Source organism: Hibiscus syriacus, unplaced genomic scaffold (assembly GCF_006381635.1).
Source record: "Hibiscus syriacus cultivar Baekdansim isolate YM2019G1 unplaced genomic scaffold, ASM638163v2 tig00110579_pilon, whole genome shotgun sequence".
In the NCBI taxonomy this organism is placed as follows: domain Eukaryota; kingdom Viridiplantae; phylum Streptophyta; class Magnoliopsida; order Malvales; family Malvaceae; genus Hibiscus; species Hibiscus syriacus.
Genome location: NW_024062790.1, coordinates 373,024 through 390,166, shown reverse-complemented (window position 1 = coordinate 390,166; position 17,143 = coordinate 373,024).

The window sequence follows — 17,143 nt, the reverse complement described above, 5'->3', positions numbered from 1 at the left end:
TGCATTCGACTTTAGAACATCCTGAACCTGAATTAAACTGAAAATATGATACCTGAACCCGAACTACATCCGACTGATATGAACTCGAACCCGAGATTGACCTGGTAAATAACTGGTATTACCCGACCTGTTTTCAACCTAACTTATTTTTAACCTGACCTGTAAATGATCCGACTTGTTAATGATCTGATCTAATATTTACCTGACTTATATATTACCATGGACGAAATTATAAGATTTTAATAAAATTATGGGTTTTTTAATTTATGATGTAATTAAAAAATTAATATGATTACTTTTTAAATGTTATAATAAAATATTTATTATGATAATTAAATTAATAAATAGACCTATTATATAAAATTATTTAAATGTAAATTAGATAAAACATGATTAATAATGCAAAGGAAAATTAATATAGTTTAATTTATATAAAGAAAAAATAATATTAATAATGAAATTATTTATTATGTAATATATATTAACGTTTTACATTATTAATATAAATAATTTTGGCAATACATTAGTTTATATAGGCCCAATACATAAACTCACTCTTTTATTACAAATATATATGCATTAGTGCTAGTCTATTTACATTATGGTTTATGGTTTAGTGTTTAGTGTTTATGGTTTAAAGTTTAGGGTTTATGATTTATGATTTAGAACTTAGGGTTTTTATAAACTATATACTTTAGTACTTTATATAGTTTATGCATAGTGTTTCTATAAACTATATAAGTAATTTATTTTATATAGTTTATGTATATATATATAATACATGTTTTATACATACATATTATATAAAATTATTTAATAAAATTAATAAAATTATTTAAATATAAATTATATAAAACATGATTAATTAGGTGTTAAATAATTAGTATGTCATATTGCATATTATATGGTTCATAAATAGTAGTACATGTCATATTAATTTCATTTGCATAATTAGTATTTTAGTTGCATGTCAGGTTAATTCACATTAATAGCCCAATTATTTTGTTGTTATGAATAAGTAATAATAAGACTAAAAAATAAGTCAATTTGCAATAGTGATAGTCCATTTACATTAGTTTACATAGGCCCAATACATAAACCCACTCTTTTATTACAAATATATATGCATTAGTGCTAGTTCATTTATATTAGGGTTTATAGTTTAGTGTTTAGTGTTTATGATTTAGGGTTTCTATAAACTATATATTTTATTACTTTATATAGTTTATGCATAGTGTTTCTATAAACTATATAAGTAATATACTTTATATAGTTTATATATATAGAGAGAGGTTATATATATATATACTATACATGGTTTATACATACATATTATATAAAATTATTTAATAAAATTAATAAAATTATTTAAATGTAAATTATATAAAACATGATTAATTAGGTGTTAAATAATTAGTATGTCACGTTGCATATTATATGGTTCATAAATAGTAGTACATGTCATATTAATTTCATTTGCATAATTAGTATTTTAGTTGCATATTAGGTTAATTCACATTAAAAGTCCATTTATTTTGTTGTTATGAATAAGAAATAATAAAACAAAAAAATAAGTCAATTTGCAATAGTGTTAGTCCATTAGTTTACATAGGCCTAATATATAAGCTCACTCTTTTATTACAAATATATATGCATTAGTGCTAGTCTATTTATATTAGGGTTTATGGTTTAGTGTTTATGGTTTAAAGTTTAGGGTTTAGGGTTTAGGGTTTCTATAAACCTATATACTTTGTTACTTTATATAGTTTATGCATAGTATTTCTATAAACTATATAAGTAATTTACTTTATATAGCTTATATATATATAGGTTATATATATATATATATATAGGGTATATATATATATATAGTTTATATATACTATACATGATTTATACATACATGTACTATAAGTTATATATATAGTTTAGGGGTTAGGGTTTAGAGTTTAAGGTTACTAGTTTAGGGTTCACAATTTAGGGTTTAGGGTTTAGGGTTTTATAAACTATATATTTTATCACTTTATATAGTTTATGCATAGTGTTTCTATAATATATATATATATATATATATATCTATATATATATATATCTATAATTATTATACTTATTATACATATATATACTATATTAATAAATTATAATTTATAAACTATATAGTTTATACATACATTCATACATACATACATACATACATACATACATACATACATACATACATACATACATACATACATACATACATATATATATATATATAGAAAATTAAAAGTAATTAGAATGTATACATGATTAAATTGCATTGAATTAAAAATTCAAGAAGATATTTACAACTAAACCATGACTAAAATGAAAGAAATCAAAAATCAAATACAAGTGGAAAAATGATGATTGTTGGAGGAACATGAGCCTAACTAACCCAAAATATCTTTCCCGATAAAAACTCAATTTCCCTCTAAATTTCCCAATTTCCCTCTAAATTTCCCAATTTCCCTCTAAATTATCAATTTCCCTCTAAATTATCAATTTCCTTATATTCTCAAAATTTCTTAATTTCCCTCTAAATTCCCAAATAAAATCAAAAAAATTCACACAAAAAAATTGTTATTTTAAAAAGTTTTCTCTCACCACTCACTTTAAATAATATATATATATATATATTAAATAAATTATAGTTTATAAACTATAAACTTTTTATAGTTTATACATATATAATTTACATATATAGTTTATATATATAGTTATAAACATAATTATATATATAACTTATAATATATAGTTTATAATATATATATAATTTATATATATAGTTTATATATAAACTTATAATATATATATATATATATATTATATTTTTTTCAATTTTTTAAATGAATGCAATTTACTATATTTTTCATTATTTCTTCACATTTTATATTTATTTCAATTTAATCCTTTTTTATATTTATTTCAATTTTAAGTCTTTCACTTTTATATGTATTTAATTTAGTCCTTAAATTTATATTTGCATCTTCATTTGGCCCATTGTTAGTTGTTATTTATATTTTTGTAACTGGCCCATAACTTTTTAAATGTGTTTAATTTAGTCTTTTTTATATTAATTTAAACCTTACATTTTAAATTTATTTCGATTTAGTCCCTTACCTATGTGTGTTGTTTAATTTATATTTTAAAATATTATTTGTAATTTTACATTTCTTCAATTTTGTCCTTAAATTTATATTTTTTACAAAATTGATCCATGTATATTTATTTTTCTCTTAATTTACTCGAAATCATATACAATTACAACTTGCAATTCAACAATCATGAAAGATGACAAAATAATTAATCCAAAAATAAAAATGACCCGACTTGAACTCAATCCGTATCTGGTAAACATCCGACCTGAATTTTATCTGTCAATGATGTGACCCGATCTGAACGAGATTCTGTTGAGTTAATCGATCGAAGGAATCGGCCAAGAGGGGGTGAATTGGCAATTAAAATTTTAGTGGAAGCTTTTGCAGAAAATTGAAAGTAATTGCACAGCGATTTAGAGTGGTTCGACTTTCTCAATCAAAGTTTACGTCCACTACCTTAGCTATCCACACTAAAGATTTTCCAACAAATTCACTAATTTTTTCTTTCTTTTGAGGCCAAAGATAACCTTACAACTCCCTCAAGAATATACCTCAATTCTTGAGAACACTCTCTCCCAAAGAGAACAATACAAATTTTGCAAACTTACAAGAAAATCCTCACAAGGCAAGATGTTTGCACAATTCTATAACAAAGAAAGAACACTCAAGAATAATACAATTGAGCACAATAAGTGTTCTTGAAAGCAAAAATGAATATTGAATGAAATAGGCTTGAAAATGCTCAAACTTGAGGTTTGATGCTTTCTCTTTGATTCTCTCTTGATTCTTGTTGATTGTTGTTTCTTGTTGTTGATCAATGGCTTCTAAGCTTGTTTAAATACACCTTCAAATGATTCTAAACGTTGGGGATGATTAGTGGAGTCAATAGAGCCTTTTTAGTGTGAAATCAATTAATAAAACAGCTTGGAGCGTGGGGGGAATCGGTACCCCCTCATGGGGAATCGGTTCCCTAAGTGTAAAATTCAAATATTTTGACCGTTAAATAGGGGGAATCAGTACCCCCTTGGGGGGGGAATCGGTTCCCTCCGAGATTCTATTTTTCTCGGAGCCAAACCATTCAGGGGGAATCGGTTCCCTCTGGACATTCTGGAATTTTTGGCTTTGAAACAGTTCGAAATACTTTGTAAAATTATTTTGAAATAATTTTAAGATTAAAACTTAATTTTACACTTGAGTAAGGATTAAAAATGACTTTTGAAAGATTTGGAGTAATATTTTGATATTCGAATAATTATATCAAATATACTTAGAAAATCTTTTTTGAAAATCTTAAAATTCATTTATCTTAATTTGTTATATCGAAATATCAAAATGTTTTCAACAATCTCCCCCTTTTTGATATAATAAAACATTTTAGTAATTTTAAGATTTTGAAATCAAGTTTTGAAATTACTCCCCCTTACTCTAACACTTCTCCACACTTTAACATTTCTCCCTTTTTTTTTAAATCAAAAAGACTTTTAAAAGATTTTAAACAAGGTTTTGAAATCATTTAGCGAATTGATTATAAATATATATAGCTTAAGCTGCTAAGATCACAATCAAGAGAAACGTTAGCCATTAGTTTCATAATCAATATTCATAAATAATGTGACATGGCAAAGTTGGTCATATATCTAATTGATGTAAAAGATGCAATAATGAATAAATTTAACCAAGCCAAATATATAGAAATATGAGTTCAAACATCCATAAACTCAAACAAATTCAAAGTCAAACAATCCATAAATTCAAATATTCCAAAATATCCAAAATGCTAAAACAATAAGTTTGAAGTTTTGATCCAATAAAACTAAGCAAGAACAGAGCCTAATCGTCCATCGGTGCATCAGGAGGAGATAAATGTGACCAAATATTGGTCACATCACGTGAAAGTGCATCGACCCTTTCGTCCAACGAATCAAAATGACGATTCATCATTTCGATGGTAGCAGTCAGATTTGAATCGATAGATGCAAGCCTCAAATCAATGTTCTCCATAAAAGATCGGAAGTATGGAGGCATTTGATACTCTGGACAAGGTTGTTCCTCTGGAGGTGCTTGTTCCTCGTGATGCTCCGGCTCATTGTCGGAATCGTCTTCTTCCGGAGGTTGCTCACCGGTACGAACCCAAAGACCAGTTTCTTTATTGATCTTCTATCCCAATTTAGTTAAAGATAATATATTGATTTGGTTTTTGAGGGGAAAGGAAGCATCAAGACCAACTCTAAGCTCAACCTTCTTAAACATATTACTAAGAATACAACCGTAAACTAAAGAAGAACATAATTTCTTATTGGGAACAAGATTTACGGTTTCGACAAGTTCAACAAAAATAATCTGTAGAAGGTTGATTTTGAGATTATTTTGGACACAATGAAGCCAAAATAGATCTAAGGCTCGAAGAGTAGAGTAACGGCCTCCGGATGGTCGAAACCACCAAGATATTATTAGGTGAAGAAAACGGTCATGAAAGTCTAGAACACTCGCACTATCCTTTCGTTTATACTAAGATCCTACCATTAGTTTTTCATTATCTAACCCGTCATTATCTAATCTTAATGCGGTGGTAATGTATTCCGAGTCAAAATGAAGGAATCGTCCTAGAAAATAGGATTGGATCCCTATGGTTAAGGTTTTCTCTCAATTTGTAATGCAAACGGCATTAGAGTAGAAGATATGAACAAGTTGATGGTAGACAATTGGTTCAAGCTCAAAGAGTTTGTCAAATTTCCACTTTTGAATAGTAGGAATATGACGAAAATTTATGTCTAACATGGCTTGAAGAGATGGGATTCGTTATCTTTAGATATCCATTTGTGTAGGATATCGTTATCTTTAGTAGTAATGAGCTCTTTAGGAACCCAAATACTTCTAACGATTTTTCCATTAGAGGTTATGTTGAAAATATTTTGATATTTCGATATAACAAATTAAGATAAATGAATTTTAAGATTTTCCAAAATATTTTCTAAGTATATTCGAATATCAAGTTATTACTCCAAATCTTTCAAATGTCATTTTTAATCCTTATTCAAGTGTAAAATTAAGTTTTAAACTTAAAATAATTTCAAAAAAAATTTACAAAATATTTTGAACAATTTCAAAGCAAAAAATTCCAGATTGCTCAGAATGAACCGATTCCCCCTGAATGGTTTGGCTCCGAGAAATTCTAGTATGCTCGGAGGAAACCGATTCCCCCCTAAGGGGGTACCGATTCCCCCTTGTTTAACGGTCGAAATATTTGAATTTTACACTTAGGGAACCGATTCCCCATGAGGGGGTACCGATTCCCCCCACGCTCCAAGCAGAAATATTAATTGTTTTCACACTTAAACGACTCCAATGACTTCATTAATGATCCCCAACATTAAGAAGTGATTCAAGGTATATTTAAACAAGCTTAGAAGCCATTGATCAATAACAAGAAACAACAAACAACTAAAATCAAGAGAGAATCAAAGAGAAAGCATCAAACCTCAAGTTTGAGCATTTCAAGCCTATTTTTCATTCAATATTCATTTTGCTTTCAAGAATACTTCTTGAACTCAATTGTATTCATTATAGTGTTCTTTTCTTTGTTCTAGAATTGTGCAAACAATCTACCTTGTGAGGATTTCCTTGTAAGTTTGCAAATTTGTATTGTTCTTTTTGGGAGAGAGTGTTCTCAAGAATTTGGGGTATAATTCTTGAGGGTTTGTAAGGTTACTCTTTGTCCTAAAAAGAAAGACAAATCAGTGAATTTGTGGAAAATCCTTAGTGTGGATAGCTAAGGTAATGGACGTATACTTTGGTTGAGAAAGTCGAACCACTCTAAATCGATGTGCAATTACTTTCAATTTTCTGCAAAAGTTGCCACCAAATTTTTAATTGCCAATTCACCCCCCTTTTGGTTGATTCCGTCAATCGATTAACTCAACAATTGGTATCAGAGCCTAACTCATTTGAAGGTTTGATCGCCTCTTGAGTCAATTCGGTAAGAGTTACATCGATAATCAAAGTCATCAATAGCCTCCACTTTAAACTTCGACTCCGGTCTCGATTCGATGCCCGTCAACAAGCCTCCTTTCTTCAATGGGGCTAACTATGCCTATTGGAAAAATAGAATGATGTACTTTATTCAAGCAAGTAACATGGGAGCAAGAAATGTTGTAGAAGACGGATATATCAAGCCTCTTACTCATCCAAGAATGTGGAGTGAAGGAGAGACATGATTGTTCCAGCTTAACTCTAAAGCCATTCATATCATATTTTGTGCTCTTGGACCAGATGAATACGGAAGAGTTTCATCTTGTACAACCGCCAAAGAAATATGGGACAAGCTTCAAGTCACTCATGAAGGTACCGATGAGGTAAAAAAAATCTAAAATTAGTATTCTAACGCATAACTATGAAAATTTCAGGATGAAACCAAATGAAGATATCAAAGCTATGACGGATAGATTCTCAACGATTGTCAATGGTCTCAAATCATATGGAGAGATCATATCAAATGAAAAGCTTGTGAGGAAGTTAGTCTACTCCCTTCTAAAATTATGACAATCAAAGAAGACGGCAATCATCGAGTCTAAGGACCTAACGTCCTTAACTCTTGAAGAACTAATCGGTTCCCTCCTCACTCATGAAATGATGCTTGAAGATGAGGTGGACCTCGATAAGATTAATGAGACACCAAAGGAAAAAGAGAAGAAGAAAAACATTGGAGTTGCTCTCAAATCCACAAAAGATGAGAGTGATTCGAATGAAGATGATGATGATGAAGAAATGGAATTGTTTGCAAAACGGTTCAGAAAAATGATTAGATCTTACCGAGGAAGAAAATTCAAACGAAATGAAGGCCTAAAAAATGAACCAAAAGAGAAGGACCCGATCATTTGCTATGAATGCAAAAAACTGGGGCATGTCAAATATGATTGCCCACAATTGAAGAGAAATGGTCAATCAAAGAATAAGCACAAGGCTCATGTGGCTACATGGAGCGATGAAGAAGGTTCCGATGAAGAGGAACAAGAAGTAGCAAACTTGTGCTTGATGGCATTCGGTGAAGATTCTAAGGTAACCTCTAACTCATCTGATTTTGATGATTTATCCTATGATGAGCTATTAGAGGAATATAATGGGTTGACTTCGGATTATGAGAAATTGTTTTTAAAATATAAAAATGATGTTTCAAAATTGAAAAATAAAAACAAACTTATATACAAAACCAACAACGATCTTGAAAATAAAATCAAAGATTTGCAAATCAAACTAGAAGAGTTTGAAAAGAAAATTTTGGATTTGTAAAATTTACTTTCAAAGGTCAATGATGATCATCAAAAGAAAATTGATGATCTTAAAACTTCTTTTGATAAAGTTGGAACAAAACGTTTTAAAAAAAGAGAAAAATTCAAAATCCAACTTTGTTAGAAAAGATTTTAAAAACTACAATCATAGAGGTCCCCAAAGAACCTCTAATGGAAAAATCGTTAGAAGTATGTGGGTTCCTAAAGAACTCATTACTACTAAAGATAAAGATATCCTACACAAATGGATACCTAAGGGGACTAGGATTTTGGAAACTAATGAATATGGACCCAAAAGAATTTGGGTACCAAAAATCAAAAATTAATCTATGTTTGTAGGGAAAGGAGCATTGCTACAAGGCACGAGAAACAAATTCAAATTCATGGTACCTTGATAGTGGATGCTCGAGACATGACCGGGGCTAAAAACCGGTTCATAGAGCTTAACGCCAAAAATGGAGGAGAAGTGACTTTTGGTGATAATTCAAAAGATCACATTGAAGGTATAGGTACAATAGGTAATACCTCTTCCATACAAATTAAAAATGTTTTATATGTGAATGGATTAAAGCATAATCTTTTGAGTATTAGTCAATTTTGTGATAAAAGATTCAATGTCATGTTTGAAACTAATGGTTGTAAAGTTATTGACATTGCATCTAATCGGATTATGGTTGTTGGTCATAGAATAGGAAACATTTACATGGTGCATTTAGATTCTATTAATGTGACTAATTTATGCCTAGTTTCAAAAGATGAGCATGATAGTTGGTTATGGCATAGGAGACTAGGACATGCTAGCATGAGTGTTTTGCAACGGTTAGTTCAAGGAGAATTGGTTCGAGGGCTGCCTAAACTAAAATTTGATAATGATAAAATCTGTGATGCTTGTGCTAAATGAAAACAAAAGTGAGTTTCTTTTAAATCCATTAATGATGTGTTAACTAGTAGAGTATTACAATTGATCCACTTAGATCTTTTTGGGCCATCTAGAACTACTTGCTTGGGTGGAAAACAATATGTATTTGTCTTGGTAGATGACTATTCTAGATATACTTGGGTTCTATTCTTAAGTACTAAAGATGAAGCATTAGAAAAATTCATCATGTTTTCAAAAGTAATCCAAAATGAAAAAGGTTACTCTATAACTAGTGTTAAGAGTGATCATGGAATTGTGTTTGAAAATCTTGGATTTACTGAGTTTTGTAATTCTAATGGTATTAGCCATAATTTTTCAGAACCTAGAACCCCTCAACAAAATAGAGTTGTTGAGAGGAAAAATCGAACTTTAGAAGTAATGGCTATAACCATTCTTTATGAAAATAATTTGCCAAAGTATTTTTGGGTGGAAGCCACAAATACCGCTTGTTATGTTATTAATTGAGTAATGATTAGGCCTATTTTAAAGAAAACTCCATATGAACTTTTCAAAAATAAAAAGCCTAACATTAGTTATTTTCATCCTTTTGGATGTAAGTGTTTTGTTTTAAACAACTGTAAAGACAATCTTGGCAAATTTGATGCTAAAAGTGATGAATGAATTTTTCTGGGTTATTCCTTAAATTCTAAAGCTTATCGAGTATTTAATAAAAGAACTTTGGTTGTAGAAGAGTCCATACATGTTGTTTTCAATGATAATCTCCTTCCAAGGAAGGATTCTTGTTTGAATGATGATATAGGTATTATAAATACAAATGACGTTAGACATGACGTTGGAGAACCATCATCAAAGGAAGAAACGAAAGATGAGGAAACTCATGATCCTCTCGAGAATCCAACCATTTAAGAAAGGGAAGTATCTTATCCAAGAGAGTACAATTATGTCAAGGATGGTGAGATTATAGGTGATCCATCCAAAGGGGTAACAACTCGATCTTCTCTTAGAAATATTTGTAATATGTTGCATTTATCTCATGCATAGAGCCTAAGAATATTAAAGAAGCATTAAACGATAAACATTGGATTATGGCTATGCAAGAAGAGTTAAATCAATTTGAGAGAAGTAAAGTATGAACATTAGTTGAAAGGCCTAGTAATAAATAAATGGGTATTTAAGAATAAGATTGATGAGAGTGGTAATATAGTGAGAAACAAGGCTAGACTTGTTGCTCAAGGGTATACTCAAGAAGAGGGCATAGACTATGATGAAACATACGCTCCCGTAGCTAGGATGGAAGCAATTAGAATGTTATTAGCATTTGCATGTTTTCATGAATTTAAATTATATCAAATGGATGTTAAAAGTGCATTTTTAAATGGTTTTATAAAAGAATAAGTGTATGTGGAACAACCTCCAGGTTTTGAAGATTCAAAATTTCCGGATCATGTTCTTAAATTGACAAAAGCGCTTTATGGTTTAAAACAAGCTCCTAGAGCTTGGTATGAAAGATTGTCAATTTTTTTAATTGAAAAAGGTTTTTCAGAAGGGAAGGTTGACACTACATTGTGTTTAAAGCATAAAGGTAAAGATTTATTAGTAGTTCAAATTTATGTTGGTGATATAATATTTGGTTCTACTAATGATGTTCTTTGCCAAGAATTTTCTAAGCTAATGCAAAGCGAATTCAAAATGAGCATGATGGGGGAGCTCTCATTTTTCTTGGGACTCCAAATCAAGCAAAGAAAAGATGGCATCTTCATCAATCAAGCTAAGTACGTCAAAGATATGCTCAAGAAGTTTGGACTGGAAAATGGCAAGCCTCATGACACTCCAATGAGCTCTTCAACAAAACTTGACTTAGATGAAGGAGGTAAATGTGTAGATGTTAAATTATATAGGTCAATGATTGGATCTTTACTTTATCTAACTGCAAGTAGACCGGACATTATGTTTAGTGTTTGCTTATGTGCTAGATTTCAATCATGCCCTAAGGAATCACATTTACTAGCTGTTAAAAGAATCTTTAGATACCTTAAGGACACTCGTAGTTTAGGACTTTGGTATCCTAGAGACTCTAGCTTTAGCTTGCATGCCTGTTCTGATGCGGATTATGGAGGATGCAAATTAGATAGGAAAAACACCTCCGGTACTTGCCAATTCCTTGGAAATATACTGATTTCTTGGTTTTCAAAGAAACAAAATTGTGTTGCATTATCTACCACTGAAGCCGAATACATTTCAGCTGGTAGTTGTTGTGCACAAGTTTTATGGATGAAACAACAACTTTTTGATTATGGAATTGAAGTAGGTATCATTCCTATAAAGTGTGACAATACTAGTGTTATTTGTCTCACTAAAAATCCCATCCAACACTCTAGAACTAAACATATTGAAATAAGACATCATTTCATTAGAGACCATGTCACTAAGGAATATGTAGTTCTAGAATTCGTTGATACTTTGCATCAATTAGCGGACATATTTACAAAACCTTTAGACAAGGAACGTTTTTGGACACTTAGGAGAGAATTAGGTTTAACTGACCTATCTTCACTTAGTGTTTAAAATAAATTTAGCACTTTTAAGAATAAATGAAAAATGCATATAATCGTAATTTTTGATTGCATTCATTGCTTTTAGTTAGGGGGGAGTTTATAATTCTTGGTGAAAATTAACTTTATGTTCAAATAATTTTTAATGATAAATTTGATTGATTGAACATAATTAATTTTCAATATATGAGTTGCCAATACCACTAGAGAAAATTAATTTAGCATTTTGAGTGTTTAAAAATCAGATTTTAGCATTTTAGTACAGAGGGAATCGATACCCCCTTGAAGGGGAACCGATTCCCCCTTTGAAGGGGAACCGATTCCCCCCTGGGGTTCTGGTTTTTAACATGGGCAGAACACCCAAAAACTCAAACCCTCAAATATTCTCTTTATACCTTTTCTCCTCTCTACACTCACCCTATCTCTATATTTCATCAAAACATCATTTTTAATCGGAATTCTCTTCAAATATCATCTCCTAAACCTGTTGGAATCATAAAAAACGTGCAAACATCATCTAATCTCACTCAAATCCGAAATTCTTCAAGGTATTTTTCTAAAACCACTATTTCATCAATTTTTGATTTTAGAACTAGTTTTAATGAGTTCTAGGTTGAATTTTAGATCGGGCATTGATTGTTTAGTGATTAGAAACTAGATTTTACAACTAATTTCATCAAAAACACAAGAATTTTCCAAAATTCTTTGAAATTTTTGAAATAAAAAAATTCAAATTATTGTGTTTTGATTGAATTATGTTGTTATATTGATTTTCAAAACCTTATTTTTCAATAAGTTTTCAAAAACTTTGCTCAATAGGATTGGTTTAGAGAACCTTGAAATATTGAGGACTCAATTGAGTTTTGGGATTGATTATTTTGTATACATATGTTTTTAAAAAATACAGGTTATCTTTCCATTCTGATTATCTTAAACCATGTCTCATAGGCGTTCTAGGGCCTCCTCTAGTCGTTCTAGCCAACCTCCAAACTCACCTTTAAATCCTCCACCTATCCCACAAATTCCTATTCCTAATTCCGACGATCCAAACATGACCATTAGCAATTCTTGTTTCAATGAACCCAGTCGTAAACAAAATCTCTACTATAGGTTTTGTCAATACTTTGAGTCCTATAAAATCCGGGAAGAACGTATCCCATCTCTTCAAACCATACTAGACATCAATTTTCGTCATCTTTCTACTCTTCATGAGTGGAAATTTGACAAACTCTTCGAGCTTGAACCAATTGTCTACCATCAACTTGTTCGTATCTTCTACTCTAATGTCGTTTGCATTAAAAACCAAGAGGAAACCTTAACCATAAGGATTCGATCCTATCTTCTAGGACGATTCTTTCATCTTGACTCAGAATCCATTGCCAAAGTATTAGGATTAGATAATGAAGGGTTAGACAATGAAAAACTTACGGTAGGATCTCAGTATAAAAGAAGGGATAGTGCAAGTGTTCTAGACCTTCATGACCGTTTTCTTCACCTAATGATCTCTTGGTGGTTTCGACCATCCGGGGGCCGTTACTCTACTCTTTGCGCCTTAGATCTATTTTGGCTTCATTGTGTCCAAAATAATCACAAAATTAACCTTCCACAGATTATTTTTGTTGAACTTGTCGAAACTGTAAATCTTGTTCCCAATAAGAAATTGTGTTCTTCTTTAGTTTACGGTTGTATTCTTAGTAATCTGTTTAAGAAGGCTGGGCTTTGAGTTGGTCTTGATGATTCCTTTCCCCTTAAAAACCAAATCAATCTATTCTCTTTAACTAAATCGGGATAGAAGATCAATGAAGAAACTGATATTTGGGTTCGTACCGGTGAGCAACCGCCTGAAGTTAACGACTCCGACAATTAACCATATCAGCACGAGGAACAAGCACGAGCAGAGAAACAAGCACAACCAGAGGATCAAATGCCTCCATACTTTCAATCATTTATGGAGACATTCGATTTCCGATATGCTTCCATGGATTCTCGCTTCACTTTCATAGAATCTCATTTATCCACAATGAGAGCTCAACAATTAGAAATTCTCCGGGAGATGCGCACAAACAATGCTTCTATGAATGAACGCATTGATGCACTCTCACATGAGATGGCCACTATGCGAGCTCATTTTCCTCCTCCCGATCCTCTTACGGATGCTTGATTTTGTGTTATGCTTTAGTACTTTGAACTTAAAGCTTATTGTTTCAACATTTTGAATGTTTTTGGATTGTTAAATGCTTGAATTTGTTATGGTTTGGATGATTGGATTTTGAACTTATATTTCTATATATTTGGTTTGGTTAAATTTATTATTGCATCATTTACATTAATTAGATATATGACCAATTTTGCCATGTCACATTGTTTATGAATATTGATTATGAAGCTAATGACTAACGTTTCTCTTAATTGTGTTCTTCGCAGCTTAAGCTATATCTATTATAATCAATTGGCTAAGTACTTTTCAAAACCTTGTTTACAATTCTTTTAAAAAAATTCATTTTGATTTAACAAAAAGGGAGAGAAATATGTTAAAAGTGAGAAGTGTTAGAGTAAGGGGGAGTAATTTCAAAACTTGATTTCAAAATCTTAAAATTACTAAAATGTTTTGTTATATCAAAAAGGGGGAGATTGTTGAAAACATTTTGATATTTCGATATAACAAATTAAGATAAATGAATTTTAATATTTTCCAAAAGATTTTCTAAGTATTTGATATAATTATTCGAATATCAAGTTATTACTCCAAATCTTTCAAATGTCATTTTTAATCCTTACTCAAGTGTAAAATTAAGTTTTAAACTTAAAATAATTTCAAAACAATTTTACAAATATTTCAAACCGTTTCAAAGCCAAAATTCCAGATTGCTCAGAGGTAACCGATTTCCCCCCAAGGGGGTACCGATTCCCCCCTGAATAGTTTGGCTCCGAGAAATTCCAGTATGCTCGGAGGGAACCGATTCCCTCCCAAGGGGGTACCGATTCCCTCTTGTTTAACGGTCGAAATATTTGAATTTTACACTTAGGGAACCGATTCCCCATGAGGGGGTACCGATTCCCCCCACGCTCCAAGTAGAAATATTAATTGTTTTCACACTTAAACGGCTCCAATGGCTTCATTAATGATCCCCAACGTTCATAAGTGATTCAAGGTGTATTTAAACAAGCTTAGAAGCCATTGATCAATAACAAGAAACTAGAATTAAGAGAGAATCAAAGAGAAAGCATCAAACCTCAAGTTTGAGCATTTCAAGCCTATTTTTCATTCAATATTCATTTTGCTTTCAAGAACACTTCTTGTACTCAATTGTATTCATTCTTGAGTGTTCTTTTCTTTGTTCTAGAATTGTGCAAACAATCTACCTTGTGAGGATTTCCTTGTAAGTTTGCAAATTTGTATTGTTCTCTTTGGGAGAAAGTGTTCTCAAGAATTTGGGGTATAATTATTGAGGGTTTGTAAGGTTACTCTTTGTCCTCAAAAGAAAGACAAATTAGTGAATTTATGGAAAATCCTTAGTATGGATAGCTAAGGTAGTGGACGTAGACTTTGGTTGAGAAAGTCGAACCACTCTAAATCGCTGTGCAATTACTTTCAACTTTCTGCAAAAGCTTCCACCAAATTTTTAATTGCCAATTCACCCCCTCTTGGCCGATTTCGTCAATCGATTAACTCAACAGGTTCTTCGGGGACCTCTATGATTGTAGTTTTTAAAACTTTTTCTAACAAAGTTGGATTTTGAATTTTCTCCATTTTCAAAATGTTTTGTTCCAACTTTATCAAAAGAGGTTTTAAGATCATCAATTTTCTTTTGATGATCATCATTGACATTTGAAAGTAAATTTTTCAAATCCAAATTTTTCTTTTCAAACTCTTCTAGTTTGATTTGCAAATCTTTGATTTTACTTTCAAGATCGTTGTTGGTTTTGGATATGAGTTTATTTTCATTTTTCAATTTTGAAACATCATTTTTATATTTTAAAAACAATTTCTCATAATCCGAAGCCAACCCATTATATTCCTCTAATAGCTCATCATAAGATAAATCATCAAATTCAGATGAGTTAGAGGTTACCTTAGAATCTTCCCCGAATGCCATCAAGCACAAATTTGCTACTTCTTGTTCCTCTTCATCGAAACCCTCTTCATCGCTCCATGTAACCACATGAGCCTTGTGATTATTCTTTGATTGACCCTTTCTTTTCAATTGTGGGCAATCATATTTGACATGCCCCGACTTTTTGCATTCATAGCAAATGATAGGGTCATTCTCTTTTGGTTCATTTTTGAGGCCTTCATTTCGTTTGAATTTTCTTCCTCGGTAAGGTCTCATCATTTTTCTGAACCGTTTGGCAAACAATGTCATTTTCTCATCATCGTCATCTTCATCCAAATCACTCTCATCTTTTGTGGATTTGAGAGCAACTCTGATGTTTTTCTTCTTCTCCTTATCCTTTGGTGTCTCGTCAATCTTATTGAGGTCCACCTCATCTTCAAGCATCATTTCATGAATGAGGAGGGAATCGATTAGCTCTTCAAGAGTTAAGGACTTTATGTTCTTAGCCTCGATGATTGCAGCCTTCTTGGATTAACATGATTTTGGAAGTGAGTAAACTAACTTCCTCACAAGCTTTTCATTTGGAATGATCTCTACATATGATTTGAGACCATTGGCAATCGTTGAGAATCTATCCGTCATAACTTTGATATCTTCATTTGGTTTCATCCTGAAATTTTCATAGCTATGTGTTAGAAGAATAATTTTAGATTCTTTTACCTCGTCGGTGCCTTCATGAGTGACTTGTAGTTTATCCCATATTTCTTTGGCGGTTGTACAAGATGAAACTCTTCCATATTCATCTGGTCCAAGAGCACAAAATATGATATGGATGGCTTTGGAGTTGAGTTGGAACATTCTTATCTCTCTTTCACTCCACAATCTTGGATGAGTGAGAGGCTTGATATATCCGTCTTCTAAAACATTCCATGCTCCCATGTCACTGGCTTGAATGAAATACATCATCATATTCTTCCAATAGGCATAGTTAGCTCCATTGAAGAAAGAAGGCTTGTTGACAAGCATCGAATCGAGACCGGAGTCGACTTTTAAAGTGGAGGCCATTGATGACTTTGATTATCGATGTAACTCTTCCCGAATTGACTCAAGAGGCAATTAAACCTTCAAATGAGGTAGGCTCTGATGTCAATTATTGAGTTAATCGATCGACGGAATCGGCCAAGAGGGGGTAAATTGGCAATTAAAATTTTGGTGGAAGCTTTTGTAGAAAATTGAAAGTAATTGCACA